The sequence below is a fragment of the Scyliorhinus torazame genome, chromosome 6 (assembly GCF_047496885.1).
Source record: "Scyliorhinus torazame isolate Kashiwa2021f chromosome 6, sScyTor2.1, whole genome shotgun sequence".
Taxonomy (NCBI): Eukaryota; Metazoa; Chordata; class Chondrichthyes; order Carcharhiniformes; family Scyliorhinidae; genus Scyliorhinus; species Scyliorhinus torazame.
Genome location: NC_092712.1, coordinates 79,300,865 through 79,317,222, shown reverse-complemented (window position 1 = coordinate 79,317,222; position 16,358 = coordinate 79,300,865). Strand labels below are relative to the sequence as shown.

Below are 16,358 nucleotides of genomic sequence, written 5' to 3'. Positions count from 1 at the left end.
TATGACAGATTCCATCCTCTTTTCCATTTTCAGGCCAGTTTATACCATTATTTCTCATTGTTAAGACAGCAAGCCAACCCATCACTAAACAGCGATTGGTAAATGTATTTCTTCATGTATCTAGCTCCTTAGGAGCTCTAGATATTAAATCTCATTGTGCTTCTGTTATGGGCAGCATGGTGGCACAGTGGTTAGCACTGCTGCCTCAGAGCTCCAGGGATCTGGGTTCAATTCCAGCCTCGAGTGACTCTGGAATTTGCACTTTCTCCCCGTGTCCGCGTGGATTTCCTCCGGGTGCTCCGGTTTCCTCCCACAAAGATGTGCAGGTTAGTGGATTGGCCTTGCTAAATTGCCCCTTGGTGTCCCAAAAGGTTAGGTTGGGTTACAGGGATGGAGTGGAAGTGTGGGCTTAGGTAGGGTGCTCTTTCAAGGGCTGGTGTAGACTCGATGGGCCGAATGCCCTCCACTGTAAATTCTATTTTATGAAATCAATATGCAGAGCCGATTATCAACTCTATTGGGAAAATACAGAGTAGCACAAGAATAACCTCTTGATCTAATAATTGCACACTTGGACATGTCTGTGTCCCAACCCTCTTCTAAGAGCTCTAAATCAATTTCCTCCAGCTCTTTGATATAATCATTGCTGTTTTAATATCTGATCCAAACTTCACTCTTCTATTGCTAGTCTGGTAACAGGTCACCAAATAAACTTGACTCTGCTGACTTGCCACATTACATAAGTTGCATTGTATGGTCTGTTCAAAGCATTTGAAATGAGCTCACCAAGATTTGAAGTGCCATCAAAGCAATCCTTGAAGAAAGGATCGTGCTGCTCAGTGCTCACACGCTACAATTGAGGTTTTACATTGCAACCCACTGTCAAAGCATGGCCAGTTCAGCTTTTGAGAATGGTGTGTGGGAAATGGTCTTTAAGCTGTTCCCCTTTTAAAAGCACTGAGTCATACTCTGTGACAGTCTGCACCCACAGTATTTGTTGCCCTCTTTCTGCTCTCTTGCATTTTATGGCGACCTTCTACAATGAAAATGACATGATTTTGCTCAAGGATGAAGGGAGACATACGGCCTCTTACCATCACCACCATCATCCTGTAGATTCCCTAAAATCAATATCCAGTAGATGGTATACACCAAGAACTCTCCTAAAAGATTGGTATTTCTCTCAAATCATTGTTAGCTAGATTTGGGACGAAAGTTGATTTCAATCTGCTATCCTGTTGTCGTCTGATGAGATGACCCAGATTAGAAGAAGGACCAGATTCAACTGAGTCTCTAGGTCATGGCATGGCTCTTGAGACCAACATTGTTTTATATTTATTTTGTCGATGATTTGTAAATACACCCCCATTCAGCGTGCAATGCTGTGCAATCAGTGAGTTCTCCCAGTGAGCCAGAGAGAAGACAGAGCCAGGAGTGAGACACAGCAAAGAGTGAGTTTGGGAATTTGAATCGAGGTGGGAATTGAATTGAATTAAATTGAATCAGTAAGGCAGCTCCTTTTAAATTTCAGGAGTTTAAATTAATTTATATTAAGCTAGTATTGGGCAGTGTAGGTTAACAAGGGCTGTCCCACCCACTCACATAACTGGTTGGCAGTTAAGTGTCAGTCACTTAAATCTACCTTGATCTAAAAGCAGGTGGGGGAGGGGAGTCAATTCAGGCCAGTTTAAAAAGAGCAAGTTGTAAACACACTCCCAGTGAGTTCTCCCAGTGAGCCAGAGAAGACACAGCCAGAGTGAGACAGAACCAAGAGTGAGTTTGGGAATTTGAACATCGGTGGGAATTCGAAGCTGGGTGGGGAGGAAGTGCTTTTTATCCCTGGTAAGTGACTGGTAAGTAGTGTTTTTGTTTTCTGTTTCTTTTCATTGGTATATTTATTTATTTTTTTCTTCATTGTTTATTTGTTTATTTAAATTTTTTGGGGGGGGAATTGAAATTGTTGAAGTTAACCGAAGGTTTAAGACATGGCAGGAAATCTCAGACCCGTGTCATGCTCCTCGTGTGCGATGTGGGAGCTCAGGGACACGTCCACTGTCCCTGGCTCCTTCATGTGCATGAAGTGTGTCCAGTTGCAGCTCCTGTTAGACCGCTTGATGGCTCTGGAGCTGCGGATGGACTCACTTTGGAGCGTCTGCGATGCTGAGGACGTCGTGGATAGCACGTTTAGCGAGTTGGTCACACCGCAGGTGAAAGGTACTGAGGGAGATAGTAAATGGGTGACCAAAAGACAGAGCAAGAGTAGGAAGGCAGTGCAGGTGTCCTCTGCGGTCATCTCCCTGCAAAACAGATATACCGCTTTGGATACTGTTGAGGGAGATGGCTCACCAGGGGAAGGCGGCAGCAGCCAGGTTCATGACACCGTGGCTGGCTCTGCTGCGCAGCTGGGCAGGAAGAAGAATGGCAGGGCTATAGTGATAGGGGACTCAATTGTAAGGGGAATAGACAGGCGGTTCTGCGGACGCAATCGAGACTCCAGGATGGTATGTTGCCTCCCTGGTGCAACGGTCAAGAATGTCTCGGAGCGGCTGCAGGACATTCTGGGGGGGGGGAGGGTGAACAGCCAGCTGTCATGGTGCACATAGGCACCAACGATATAGGTAAAAAACAGGACGAGGTCCTACAAGCTGAATTTAGGGAGCTAGGAGTTAAACTAAAAAGTAGGACCTCAAAGGTAGTAATCTCAGGATTGCTACCAGTGCCACGAGCTAGTCAGAGTAGGAATGTCAGGATAGAGAGGATGAATACGTGGCTCGAGAGATGGTGCAAGAGGGAGGGATTCAAATTCCTGGGACATTGGAACCGATTCTGGGGGAGGTGGGACCAGTACAAACCGGACGGTCTGCACCTGGGCAGGGCTGGAACCGATGTCCTAGGGGGGGTGTTTGCTAGAGCTGTTGGGGAGAGTTTAAACTAATGTGGCAGGGGGATGGGAACCGATGCAGGAAGTTGGAAGGTAGTAAAACAGTGACAGAAATAAAAGGCAGTAAGGGGGAAAGTGTAAGGCAGAGAAGCCATAGTCAAAAATCAAAAAGGGCGAAAGTACAAGGTACAGTGACTGAGGGGAGCTCAGTGAATAGGACCAGGAATACTAAAAGAAATAAAACGGGAAGTGAAAACATTAATGGTAAGCGACGCGGCAGGTTGTTACAGGAAGATGTGGGTTCGACGACAAGGAAAATTAGGAGAAAGGTTAAGAGGAAATATAACTTGGGAGAAGTTACTGATCGAGGTGTTAAGATTCAGAACAGAGGTAAAAAAGCCAACATAAGTGTACTTTACCTGAATGCTCGTAGTATTCGGAATAAGGTAAATGAGTTGATGGCGCAAATCATCGTGAATGACTATGATTTAGTGGCCATTACTGAAACATGGTTAAAGGATGGTCACGACTGGGAGTTAAATATCCGAGGGTATCAAACTTTTCGGAAGGACAGAGTGGATGGTAAGGGAGGTGGTGTAGCTCTGTTATTTAAGGATGACATCCGGGCAACAGTAAGGGATGACATCGGTGCTATGGAGGATAAGGTTGAATCCATTTGGGTGGAAATCAGGAATAGTAAGGCGAAAAAGTCACTGATAGGAGTAATCTATAGGCCACCAAATAGTAACATTATGGTGGGGCAGGCAATAAACAAAGAAATAACAGATGCATGTAGAAATGGTACAGCAGTTATCATGGGGGATTTTAATCTACATGTTGATTGGTTTAACCAGGTCGGTCAAGGCAGCCTTGAGGAGGAGTTTATAGAATGTATCCGCGATAGTTTCCTCGAACAGTATGTAATGGAACCTACGAGGGAACAAGCGGTCCTAGATCTGGTCCTGTATAATGAGACAGGATTGATTCAGGATCTCATAGTTAGGGATCCTCTCGGAAGGAGCGATCACAATATGGTGGAATTTAAAATACAGATGGAGGGTGAGAAGGAAAAATCAAGCACTAGTGTTTTGTGCTTAAACAAAGGAGATTACAATGGGATGAGAGAAGAACTAGCTAAGGTAGACTGGGAGCAAAGACTTTATGGTGAAACAGTTGAGGAACAGTGGAGAACCTTCCAAGTGATTTTTCACAGTGCCCAGCAAAGGTTTATACCAACAAAAAGGAAGGACGGTAAAAAGAGGGAAAATCGACCGTGGCTATCTAAGGAAATAAGGGAGAGTATCAAATTGAAGGAAAAAACATACAAAGTAGCAAAGATCAGTGGGAGACTAGAGGACTGGGAAATCTTTAGGGGGCAACAGAAAGCTACTAAAAAAGCTATAAAGAAGAGTAAGATAGATTATGAGAGTAAACTTGCTCAGAATATAAAAACAGACAGTAAAAGTTTCTACAAATACATAAAACAAAAAAAGAGTGGCTAAGGTAAATATTGGTCCTTTAGAGGATGAGAAGGGAGATTTAATAATGGGAGATGAGGAAATGGCTGAGGAACTGAACAAGTTTTTTGGGTCGGTCTTCACAGTGGAAGACACAAATAACATGCCAGTGACTGATGGAAATGAGGATATGACGGGTGAGGACCTTGAGAGGATTGATATCACCAAGGAGGTAGTGATGGGCAAGCTAATGGGGCTAAAGGTAGACAAGTTTCCTGGCCCTGATGGAATGCATCCCAGAGTGCTAAAAGAGATGGCTAGGGAAATTGCAAATGCACTAGTGATAATTTACCAAAATTCACTAGACTTTGGGGTGGTCCCGGCGGATTGGAAATTAGCAAACGTGACACCACTGTTTAAAAAAGGAGGTCGGCAGAAAGTGGGTAATTATAGGCCAGTGAGCTTAACTTTGGTAGTAGGGAAGATGCTGGAATCTATCATCAAGGAAGAAATAGCGAGGCATCTGGATGGAAATTGTCCCATTGGGCAGACGCAGAATGGGTTCATAAAGGGCAGGTCATGCCTAACTAATTTAGTGGAATTTTTTGAGGACATTAACAGTGCGGTAGATAACGGGGAGCCAATGGATGTGGTATATCTGGATTTCCAGAAAGCCTTTGACAAGGTGCCACACAAAAGGTTGTTGCATAAGATAAAGATGCATGGCATTAAGGGGAAAGTAGGAGCATGGATAGAGGATTGGTTAATTAATAGAAAGCAAAGAGTGGGGATTAATGGGTGTTTCTCTGGTTGGCAATCAGTAGCTAGTGGTGTCCCTCAGGGATCAGTGTTGGGCCCACAACTGTTCACAATTTACATAGATGATTTGGAGTTGGGGACCAAGGGCAATGTGTCCAAGTTTGCAGACGACACTAAGATAAGTGGTAAAGCAAAAAGTGCAGAGGATACTGGAAGTCTGCAGAGCGATTTGGACAGGCTAAGTGAATGGGCTAGGGTCTGGCAGATGGAATACAATGTTGACAAATGTGAGGTTATCCATTTTGGTAAGAATAACGGCAAAAGGGATTATTATTTAAATGATTAAAAAATTAAAACATGCTGCTGTGCAGAGAGATCTGGGTGTGCTAGTGCACGAGTCGCAGAAAGTTGGTTTTCAGGTGCAACAGGTGATTAAGAAGGCAAATGGAATTTTGTCCTTCATTGCTAGAGGGATGGAGTTTAAGACGAGGGAGGTTATGCTGCAATTGTATAAGGTGTTAGTGAGGCCACACCTGGAGTATTGTGTTCAGTTTTGGTCTCCTTACTTGAGAAAGGACGTACTGGCACTGGAGGGTGTGCAGAGGAGATTCACTAGGTTAATCCCAGAGCTGAAGGGGTTGGATTACGAGGAGAGGTTGAGTAGACTGGGACTGTACTCATTGGAATTTAGAAGGATGAGGGGGGATCTTATAGAAACATATAAGATTATGAAGGGAATAGATAGGATAGATGCGGGCAGGTTGTTTCCACTGGCGGGTGAAAGCAGAACTAGGGGGCATAGCCTCAAAATAAGGGGAAGTAGATTTAGGACTGAGTTTAGGAGGAACTTCTTCACCCAAAGGGTTGTGAATCTATGGAATTCCTTGCCCAGTGAAGCAGTAGAGGCTCCTTCATTAAATGTCTTTAAGATAAAGATAGATAGTTTTTTGAAGAATAAAGGGATTAAGGGTTATGGTGTTCGGGCCGGAAAGTGGAGCTGAGTCCACAAAAGATCAGCCATGATCTCATTGAATGGCGGAGCAGGCTCGAGGGGCCAGATGGCCTGCTCCTGCTCCTAGTTCATATGTTCTTATGCTGAGTAGAAACAGTTTATTTTCTGGTTCCAAGATATCCCTTTCAGCATTGTTAATTGTAATATTCTTTCTCCTTCACTTTCTCACCCAGTTTATTAATTGCATGTGGCATTAAGCTTATTGCATCATTTACATTTTTGCCTGGATTTAAGTATCTTTTATCTGAAGAAATTGCATGGCCCAGGTTTCCTCTGTGACACCTTAATTATGTGGATGGATATTCATCCTCCAAAAATGAAGAACATGTGATATTACAATCTATTAACAGAGCCTTAGGTCAATTAACCATAGTGTCACTGCAGAAACCTCACAGATTGAGATAATTAGCCAAAGACTATTCGTATTGTGAGCACTCTTGTGTAAATACACTCTAGATTTTTCTTGAATCTAGATTTGCAACTAATTGAAATTTTTAGGAGCTCTGTGTTTCAAACTGGCCAAAAGCATTTTTGTCCCATTATATCTGAAGTATGAATGAACAATGTTTTGGTTGCTGACCAGGCAAGGGATAATTTTTCTCTCCTTTTGCATAGTCAGAAGCTTTTTTCCCAGGGTGGACGAGTCAATTACTAGGGGGCATAGGTTTAAGGTGCGAGGGACAAAGTTTGGAGGACATGTGCGTGGGAAGTTGTTTTACACCGAGGGTGGTGAGTGCCTGGAACTCGCTGCCGGTGGAGGTGGTGGAAGCAGGTACGATAGTGACTTTAAGGGGCATCTTGACAATACATAAGTAGGATGGGAATGGGCAGATCCGCAGAATGGAAAAGTAGAATATTTTAGGTTAGGCAGGCAGCATGGTCGGCGCAGGCTTGGGAGGGTCGAAGGGCCAGTTCCTGTGCTGTACTCCTCTTCTTCTGTTCTCTCCCTTTGTTGCTCCAATGCAAAGCTTAGAATTTTCTCGTTTCAACTTCTCAACTTGTTTTTGTACCACCTTTATTAAGAGGATGTCAAATAAAGCCTCAGTGCAGTGTTAGGTGAGGCCTTGTAGTTAACAAGATTGGCAATATCCTGTAAAGTGTTGATTTGGTTAACTGCCTGTTTGTGTAACGTGAAACACATTCCACAGAGTGAGGCGCTATTGTCAGTAAGGAATCTAACTTATCCGGTGTGGGGAAAAATCACAGCCAGTCTTAGTGGAACTGAAAAATATTACACTCTTGTTTTTCATAATTGTTAAATTCCTCAGCGTTATTATTTCAACCTTGATTAATATTTTTGGACATTTCATGCATTTTCAATGTGTAGAACCATAAGTCAGTTATAAAAATGTGATTGAGGGCAGCATGGTGGCGCAGTGGGTTAACCCTGCTGCCTCACGGTGCCGAGGTCCCAGGTCGATCCCCGCTCTGGGTCACTGTCCGTGAGGAGTTTGCACGTTCTCCCCGTGTCTACGTCGGTTTCGCCCCCACAACCCAAAGATGTGCAGAGTCAGTGGATTGGCCATGCTAAATTGTCCCTTAATTGGAAAAAATTAATTGGGGACACTAAATTTATATTTTTTTAAAATGTGATCGCTTTGAAAACATCAGTTTATTACAGAAAAATGATATTGACTCGATGTCTGTTCATTTCCTTTTAAGATTCTGAAATTGCACCCTTACATGGGAAGTTGCTGAGCTTACCAAAGTACATATTTAGCACAGTTATCCAAGATGCTGCATTTTCCTCATAGTTGTTCCCAAAAAGGGAAATACTACTTAAAATAAATCATAGTTTTTTTAATACAAGTAGTGTGACAGCAATGTGGAAATTAATCAGGTTAGAAAAGATGTCTACTTTTTGCAATTTGATGACTGAATTCCCTCTTGAATTTATCAGTAACTATCTATGTATGGCCCCTACTTCTGCTCTTGCTAATGTATATTTTATGGGATGTATTTCTCAGTAGAGTGAAATCAGAGCATTTTTGGATTTCTGATCAGACCCATTCCTGGGGTATCTTGAGGGAAGAGGGGAAAAAATCTAAATTGAAGTTCTCTTGCCAAACAAATCTTTCTTGTTCCAAAGTACAATCCAGCACAGGAACAGACCCTTCAGCCCTCAAAGCCTGTACTGGCCATGATACCACCCTTTGCCAAAACCCTCAGCACTTCCTAGTGCCGTACCCGTCCATACCCATCCTATCCATGTATTTGTCGGAATGCTTTTTGAACGCCGTTAATGTATCTGCTTCCACAACCTCCCCTGGCAGCGTGTTCCAGGCACTCACTACCCTCTTGTATAAAAAAACCTGCCTCGCACATATCATCTGAATTTTGTCCCACGGACCTTAAATCTATGCCCCCTAGTGACTGACCCCTCCACCCTGGGAAAGAGCACCTGCCCATCTTCTCTTTCCCATGCCTCTCAGAATCTTGTAGACCTCTATCAGGTCGCTCCTCAACCTCCATCGTCCTAATGAAAACAGTCCGAGTCTATTCAGCCTCTTTGCATAGCTAACACTCTCCAGACTAGGCAACATCCTGGTAAACCGAGCCAGTTCTGTATCCATCTTGCCACCTCGCCTTGATCCCGTGTGACTTCGCGTTTTATACCAGTCTGCTGTGAGGCACCTTGTCAAAGGCTTTACTGAAGTCCATATAAACAACATCCACCGCCCTCTCCTCGTCAATCATCTTTGTCACCTCCTCAAAAAACCCGATCAAGTTAGTGAGGCACGACCTCCCCTTCACAAAACCATGCTGTCTATTGCTAATGAGTCTATTTGTTTCCAAATGGGTACAAATCCTGTCCCTGAGAATTCTCTCCAATAATTTACCTACAAATGACGTGAGGCTCAGCAGCCCATAGTTTCCGCCATTATCCTTGCTACCTTTCTTAAACAGCGGTGCAACAATTAGCTATTCTCCAGTCCTCTGGGAAGAGATGGTCGAGTGAGGGAACTATGGTTGACAAGAGAGGTTGAATGTCTTGTTAAGAGGAAAAAGGTGACTTATGTAAGGCTGAGGAAACAAGGTTCAGACAGGGCATTGGAGGGATACAAGATAGCCAGGAGGGAACTGAAGAAAGGGATTAGGAGAGCTAAGAGAGGGCATGAACAATCTTTGGCGGGTAGGATCAAGGAAAACCCCAAGGCCTTTTACACATATGTGAGAAATATGAGAATGACTAGAGCGAGGGTAGGTCCGATCAAGAACAGTAGCGGGAGATTGTGTATTGAGTCTGAAGAGATAGGAGAGGTCTTGAACGAGTACTTTTCTTCTGTATTTACAAATGAGAGGGGCAATATTGTTGGAGAGGACAGTGTGAAACAGATTGGTAAGCTCGAGGAAATATTTGTTAGGAAGGAAGATGTGTTGGGCATTTTGAAAAACTTGAGGATAGACAAGTCCCCGGGCCTGACGGGATATATCCAAGGATTCTATGGGAAGCAAGAGATGAAATTGCAGAGCCGTTGGCAATGATCTTTTCGTCCTCACTGTCAACAGGGGTGGTACCAGGGGATTGGAGAGTGGCGAATGTCGTGCCCCTGTTCAAAAAAGGAACTAGGGATAACCCTGGGAATTATAGGCCAGTTAGTATTACTTCGGTGGTAGGCAAAGTAATGGAAAGGGTACTGAAGGATAGGATTTCTGAGCATCTGGAAAGACACTGCTTGATTAGGGATAGTCAGCATGGATTTGTGAGGGGTAGGTCTTGCCTTACAAGTCTTATTGAATTCTTTGAGGAGGTGACCAAGCATGTGGATGAAGGTAAAGCAGTGGATGTAGTGTACATGGATTTTAGTAAGGCATTTGATAAAGTTCCCCCATGGTAGGCTTATGCAGAAAGTAAGGAGGCATGGGATAGTGGGAAATTTGGCCAGTTGGATAACGAACTGGCTAACCGATAGAAGTCAGAGAGTGGTGGTGGATGGCAAATATTCAGCCTGGATCCCAGTGACCAGTGGCGTACCGCAGTGATCAGTTCTGGGTCCTCTGCTGTTTGTGATTTTCATTAATGACTTGGATGAGGGAGTTGAAGGGTGGGTCAGTAAATTTGCAGACGATACGAAGATTGGTGGAGTTGTGGATAGTAAGGAGGGCTGTTGTCGGCTGCAAAGAGACATAGATAGGATGCAGAGCTGGGCTGAGAAGTGGCAGATGGAGTTTAACCCTGAAAAGTGTGAGGTTGTCCATTTTGGAAGGACAAATATGAATGCGGAATACAGGGTTAACGGTAGAGTTCTTGGCAATGTGGAGGAGCAGAGAGATCTTGGGGTCTATGTTCATACATCTTTGAAAGTTGCCACTCAAGTGGATAGAGTTGTGAAGAAGGCCTATGGTGTGCTCGCGTTCATTAACAGAGGGATTGAATTTAAGAGCCCTGAGGTGATGATGCAGCTGTACAAAACTTTGGTAAGGCCACATTTGGAGTACTGTATACAGTTCTGGTCGCCTCATTTTAGGAAGGATGTGGAAGCTTTGGAAAAGGTGCAAAGAAGATTTACCAGGATGTTGCCTGGAATGGAGAGTAGGTCTTACGAGGAAAGATTGAGGGTGCTAGGCCTTTTCTCATTAGAACGGAGAAGGATGAGGGGCGACTTGATAGAGGTTTATAAGATCATCAGGGGAATAGATAGAGTAGACAGTCAGAGACTTTTTCCCCGGGTGGAACAAACCATTACAAGGGGGCATAAATTTAAGGTGAAAGGTGGAAGATATAGGAGGGATATCAGAGGTAGGTTCTTTACCCAGAGAGTAGTGGGGGCATGGAATGCACTGCCTGTGGAAGTAGTTGAGTCGGAAACATTAGGGACCTTCAAGCAGCTATTGGATAGGTACATGGATTACGGTAAAATGATATAGTGTAGATTTATTTGTTCTTAAGGGCAGCACGGTGGCATTGTGGGTAGTACAATTGCTTCACAGCTCCAGGGTCCCAGGTTCGATTCCGGCTTGGGTCACTGTCTGTGCGGAGTCTGCACGTCCTCCCCGTGTCTACGTGGGTTTCCTCCGGGTGCTCCGGTTTCCTCCCACAGTCCAAAGATGTGCGGGTTAGGTGAATTGGCCAATGATAAATTGCCCTTAATGTCCAAATTGGGTGGAGGTGTTGAGTTTGGGTAGGGTGCTCTTTCCAAGAGCCGGTGCAGACTCAAAGGGCCGAATGGCCTCCTTCTGCACTGTAAATTCAATGATAATCTATGATTAATCTAGGACAAAGGTTCGGCACAACATCGTGGGCCGAAGGGCCTGTTCTGTGCTGTATTTTCTATGTTCTATGTTCTCACCTGTAGCCAATGAGGATACAAAGGTGTCAGTAAAAGCCCCAGCAATTTCCTCCCTTGCTCCCCCCAGTATTTTGGGGTAAATCCAATCAGGCCCAGGAGACTTAGCTACCTTAATATATTTTAAAACACCCAATACCACCACCTTTTTGATGTCAACATGACCCAGACTGTCCACACACCCTACCCAAGAATCATCTTCCACAAAGTCCTTTCTTTGGTGAACGCTGATGCAAATTTAGTACCTCGCCCACTTCCTCTGGATCAACACATAGATTCCCCCCCCCATTACCCTTAAGTGGTCCAATCCATTCCCTGGCCACCCTCTTGCTTTTTACATATGAGTAGACAGCTTTGGGATTCACCTTAATCCTACTTGCCAAGGACTTTTCATGACCCCCTCCTAGCCCTACAATTTCCCACTTAAGTACCTTTCTACTTTATTAATACTCCTCAAGGGTTTCGACTGTCCCCACCCTTCTAGACCATAAAAAGCCTCCTTTTTTATTTTTTTGACGAGGTTCACAATATCCCTCGTTATCCAAGGCGCCCTAAACTTCCCATACTTTTCCTTCATTCGCTCAGGAACGTGACTTTCCTGAATCCTAATCAAATGTCGCATGAAAGACTCCCACACGTCCGATATTGATTTATCCTCCAACAGCCGCACCCAATCCAAATCCTTCAATTCCTGTCTAATGTTATCATGATCTGCCTTTCCCCAGTTTAGCGGCTTAATCCGAGGGTTACCCTCATCCCTGTCATAAAGTACCCTAAAACTTTCGGAATTGTGGTCACTATTCCCAAAATGTTCCCCTATTGAAACCTCAACCACCTGTCCAGGTTCATTCCCCAATACCAGGTCCAGTACTGCCCATTCCCTAGTTGGATAATCTACATATTGCATCAAGAAGACTTCCTGGATACCCTTTATAAACTCTGCCCCATCCAAGCCTTAGCATTAAGCGAGTCCCAGTCATTACAGGGGAAGTTAAAATCCCCTACTACTTTTACTTGTTACTTTTGCACCAATCTTCTCGCTGGCAGTTGGGGGGGGGGGGGGGGGGCTGTAATAAACCCCCAACATTGTGATTGCTCCCTTCCTATTCCTGAGCTCTACCCAGATTGCCTCATTGTATGAGCCCTCCGAGGTGTCCTCCAGTAGTACGGCCATAATATTTTCCTTGGCCAGTAATATTACTCCCCCACCCCTTTTACATCCCCCTCTATCTCTCCTGCAGCATCTATATCCTCCAACGTTCAGCTATAATCCTGCCCTTCCTTTGACCACATTTCTGTGATAGCCTCAACATCATAGTTCCAAGTACTAATAAGTGCTCTTAAGTTCATCTACCTTACCTGCTATACTTCTGGCGTTGAAACAAATACACTTCAGCCCACTGTGTTTGAGCAGACAAGGTGATGTTGTTGTTCTTTTATTTGTGTTCTCTATTTTCCCTTCAGTTATTACACCTTCTAAGCTAACCCTCTAGTTCCCACCCCCTTGCTGCAATATTTTTTGACTGCATGTCTAAATTTTCTGATGCACTTGTTATCATCACCTGCCCTCCAAATTGCCTTCTGTTTTTGACTTCAAAAGTTATACTATTTTACTAATTTTCTAAAATACTGTCTTTTTTTATTGGTACAATTTAAAGATCAACAATTATTGTCAATCCCTGTCTTTCTGCTTCTGCGCCAAAGGTTATTTCCCTACATTCTTTCCCTTGGTTCTCTATTTCCCATGAATTTTTGAAAGGGTAAAATTCTTAAAGGGGTGCAGGAGCAGAGGGACTTGGGTGTTTATGTGCATAGATCATTGAAGGAGGCAGGACAAGTGGAGAGAGCATTTAATAACACACATGGTATTCTGAGTGGGGTTGGCTGAGCAAGTGCTGCTCGACTTTTTTAGTAGGGGGCTGGCGAGTGCGGTCCCAGCGAATCTGCCGGTGAGCCTTCATTTGCAACAAGGTCTTGGGCTTCGTTAAATGGAACAATTAACGTTGAATAGTGTTGCCGGCCTCGCCGAGCGCCTGGAAGCTCGCAGCAGTTCCTGCTCACTACCGCACTTGACAATCTTGCTGGAGAATCGCACCCATTGTTTCTGAAGTAATCACCTCTTGTTTAGAGGTATGGAAAAACGCAGGGGGATGACACAAAATCATGTTGCCCATTTGGAGTGGGTGCAGACACGATGGGCCAAATGACCTCCTTTTGTGTTGTAACGATTCTGTGAAGTTTCTGTAAAAACTAACCGATGGAGCGAGATTTTGGTTTCAGACATTTGCTGTCAGACTTAGTTTTATTTTTGTCTCAGTCTCGATTAGGCCCGAGAGACGTATTGAGTAACTTAGTCAAGATAACAAGATCCTGACCTGAAATTGAAGAATTTTGTCCCATTCTTGCTTGCTTACTATTTAAACTCCTGTAGAAACCAAGCGTATCCTCATACATCTATTACTCTAATGAGAACTGAGATTCATTGTTCAATTGAGGGCAACAAGTGCTGGTGCTTTGCACTCATAACTCTGACTTGCCTGGCCATTGAATGGCAAAGGGCACTAGCCTATTTAAGCAGCTTGATGCTGTTTCCATTAAGATGTACCAGAGGGATAGAAAGAAACAAAGAATGCTGGTGCCCTAAAATAAAAACAACATGCTATCCATGTAGAGGCAGTGAACCAGGAGAAGATTGAAGGCAAAATGTTTGTAAGTAGATGCAAACCTTTTATTGCTCAGAGTTCTTTTCTTCTCTCACTTCATCCTAACCCAACCAAAAACACGAAACCGTATACAGCAGGAATCCTAAAAATTTAATGTTTACTGTTCTGCAGTTATTGTACACATTACAGCACCATGAGATTTTTGTCCCAAAGTAATGAAAACTAAATATTTGTAATTCCTAATTTTGCAAAGGAAAATTTGAACAAGTCAAGGCTGACACTGGCTGTTTTACTGTCAACGAGTACATAAACTGACCAGTTATCATTCAAGCTATAGTTTTCTGTCCGGCATTTCAAAGGAACATGAAATAAAATTTTAACCCATTTCAGATGGTAAATGTGATGTTGGTGATCGTTAATGCGCCAGTTTCCGATCCTCCATTGTTCTGGCCAATCTGACAATAGCACCTCACAAGGGATAACTTTGTCATTATCCCAACTAATCTCCAATATTAACATATCCTAATCTGGCAATGACCCGACGGTTTGATTCATTTCTGACTAGAATCAGCAGTCTGTAGGTTTATACATTAGCATTTTGAATTATTCACATTGCAGGATGGTTCACTTGACCAAGGGAGAGACGATCATTTAACCTCTATGCTCAATGGTTTCCGGGTGCATTAATATCATGAATGGTTTCCGGGTGCGCATATATCAGCACACCTTTCCTGTTTCGGGAAGAATCTCAACGAGTCATATGCCCTTTCAAGAGAGCTGCGCCCCCCCCCCCCCCCCCCCCCCGGTTAAAGCTTGTCAATTTAGAACATTTCATTGTGCATCTTCTGAGCGAAGGTTAGGTGGTTTAATGTGTAGCTGTTGTGTCATGGAATATGGGTTTTTGGCCTCACCCACAACCCTCCACTAATGGATCATCTGACCTGCATGAAGAGCTAATAACTCAATGTCTTGTCACAATTGAGCTAAACTGCTCTTGTATTATTGTTCAGAATGCAGGTGTGATTTATGTGAAATAAAGGCAGGAGAAGAGGGAATGAAATTTCAACTCCAGTCATGTTGATCTCAAATACAGTAGAAACTGCCTCACTGAATCCTAAAATGTTTGGAAGCTGTTCAACACTGAGAAATATGTGCCAGAGAAACATCGTCAAAGTCACTTAGCATGCTCAAATTAACACCAGAAAGCAAATTTAAGTGATATTGCTCATAGCCTGAGATATCAATGTTAAATGTTTTTCCTTCAAATGGTCTAAATTTTCACGAATAACAAACATTAACATGTTTGCAAAAATATACTTAGTTACTGAAAGCATATCTCTGAAGGCTTTATAATCAGGATATTTATTGTGACTTCAGTGGAGTGAATGTGAAAGGACACCAACATTAATAACAAGTTCACCTCGAGAAATGTGACCAGCCCATTGTTTCTGTACGTGACTGACCCTTAGAATGATGGGTTGTGGGATGTATTGTCTATCTTGACCTTGTGAGTAGCACAATGGAGGTATTTCTTCAGAGGAAAGGAAGGGGAGAAAATTCAAGCTCAGATGGTTGGAATAGCAAAAGACTGGGGATAGGTCACATCACTTTTGTGCTAAAAGATAGTAATGGTAAGATGGTAAAAGTATGCGGTGCAGTTATAAATGGTTAATAATGGAAAGAAAGTCAAAGACTTATGAAATTAATGCTTAAAGGAAAATTTATATCAGATGTAAAAATCTGAATATTACATGGGAGAATTTACTTCAGATTATTCGGATGCAGAAGGGTTGCATGTCAAGTTTATAAATTCCAGTTCTTTTTTAGGTGGTTGTTTTCTGTCCATTGTCATTTTTGGAATCTATATACAATTATGTCTGTTTCCAACCCACTCTTCCTCTCTCTCCCCCCCCCCCCCCCCCAATTCAAAGATTCTGTTGTTCACCCTTTAAAACTTGTTCAAAAATGTAAAGAATTCTGTAATGATAGTGATAGATGCGCATACATATTATTGAAGGCATTGAAGAATGTTTGGTACTTGTATGAAATAATTAGTTACGAACATGATATTTTGTAAGTGTACAGGCATGCAGAAAATGGTAACTGGCTTGCCAATTTTAGGTTAAATAGATAGCACCCCTTTCCTCTACGCTGACCCTCTAAAAATTTAATTTGATGTTTGTTCACACTACAAAAAACACTTCTTCACGTTTAACGTTCGCAATTGGCATGTTTTAGATTTTAGAATTGTTAAGTTGAGCATGAAAGAGAACGTTCCTCTAAAGAATCCTTACAGAC

The 16,358-nt window shown here is 43.2% G+C and overlaps 1 protein-coding gene across 14 annotated transcripts in view; it reads left to right on the top strand.

The window, feature by feature from the left end:
* Window positions 1–16,358, top strand: part of svila (supervillin a) — a 433,091-nt gene that overhangs the window by 253,359 nt on the left and 163,374 nt on the right. The window lies entirely within an intron of this gene.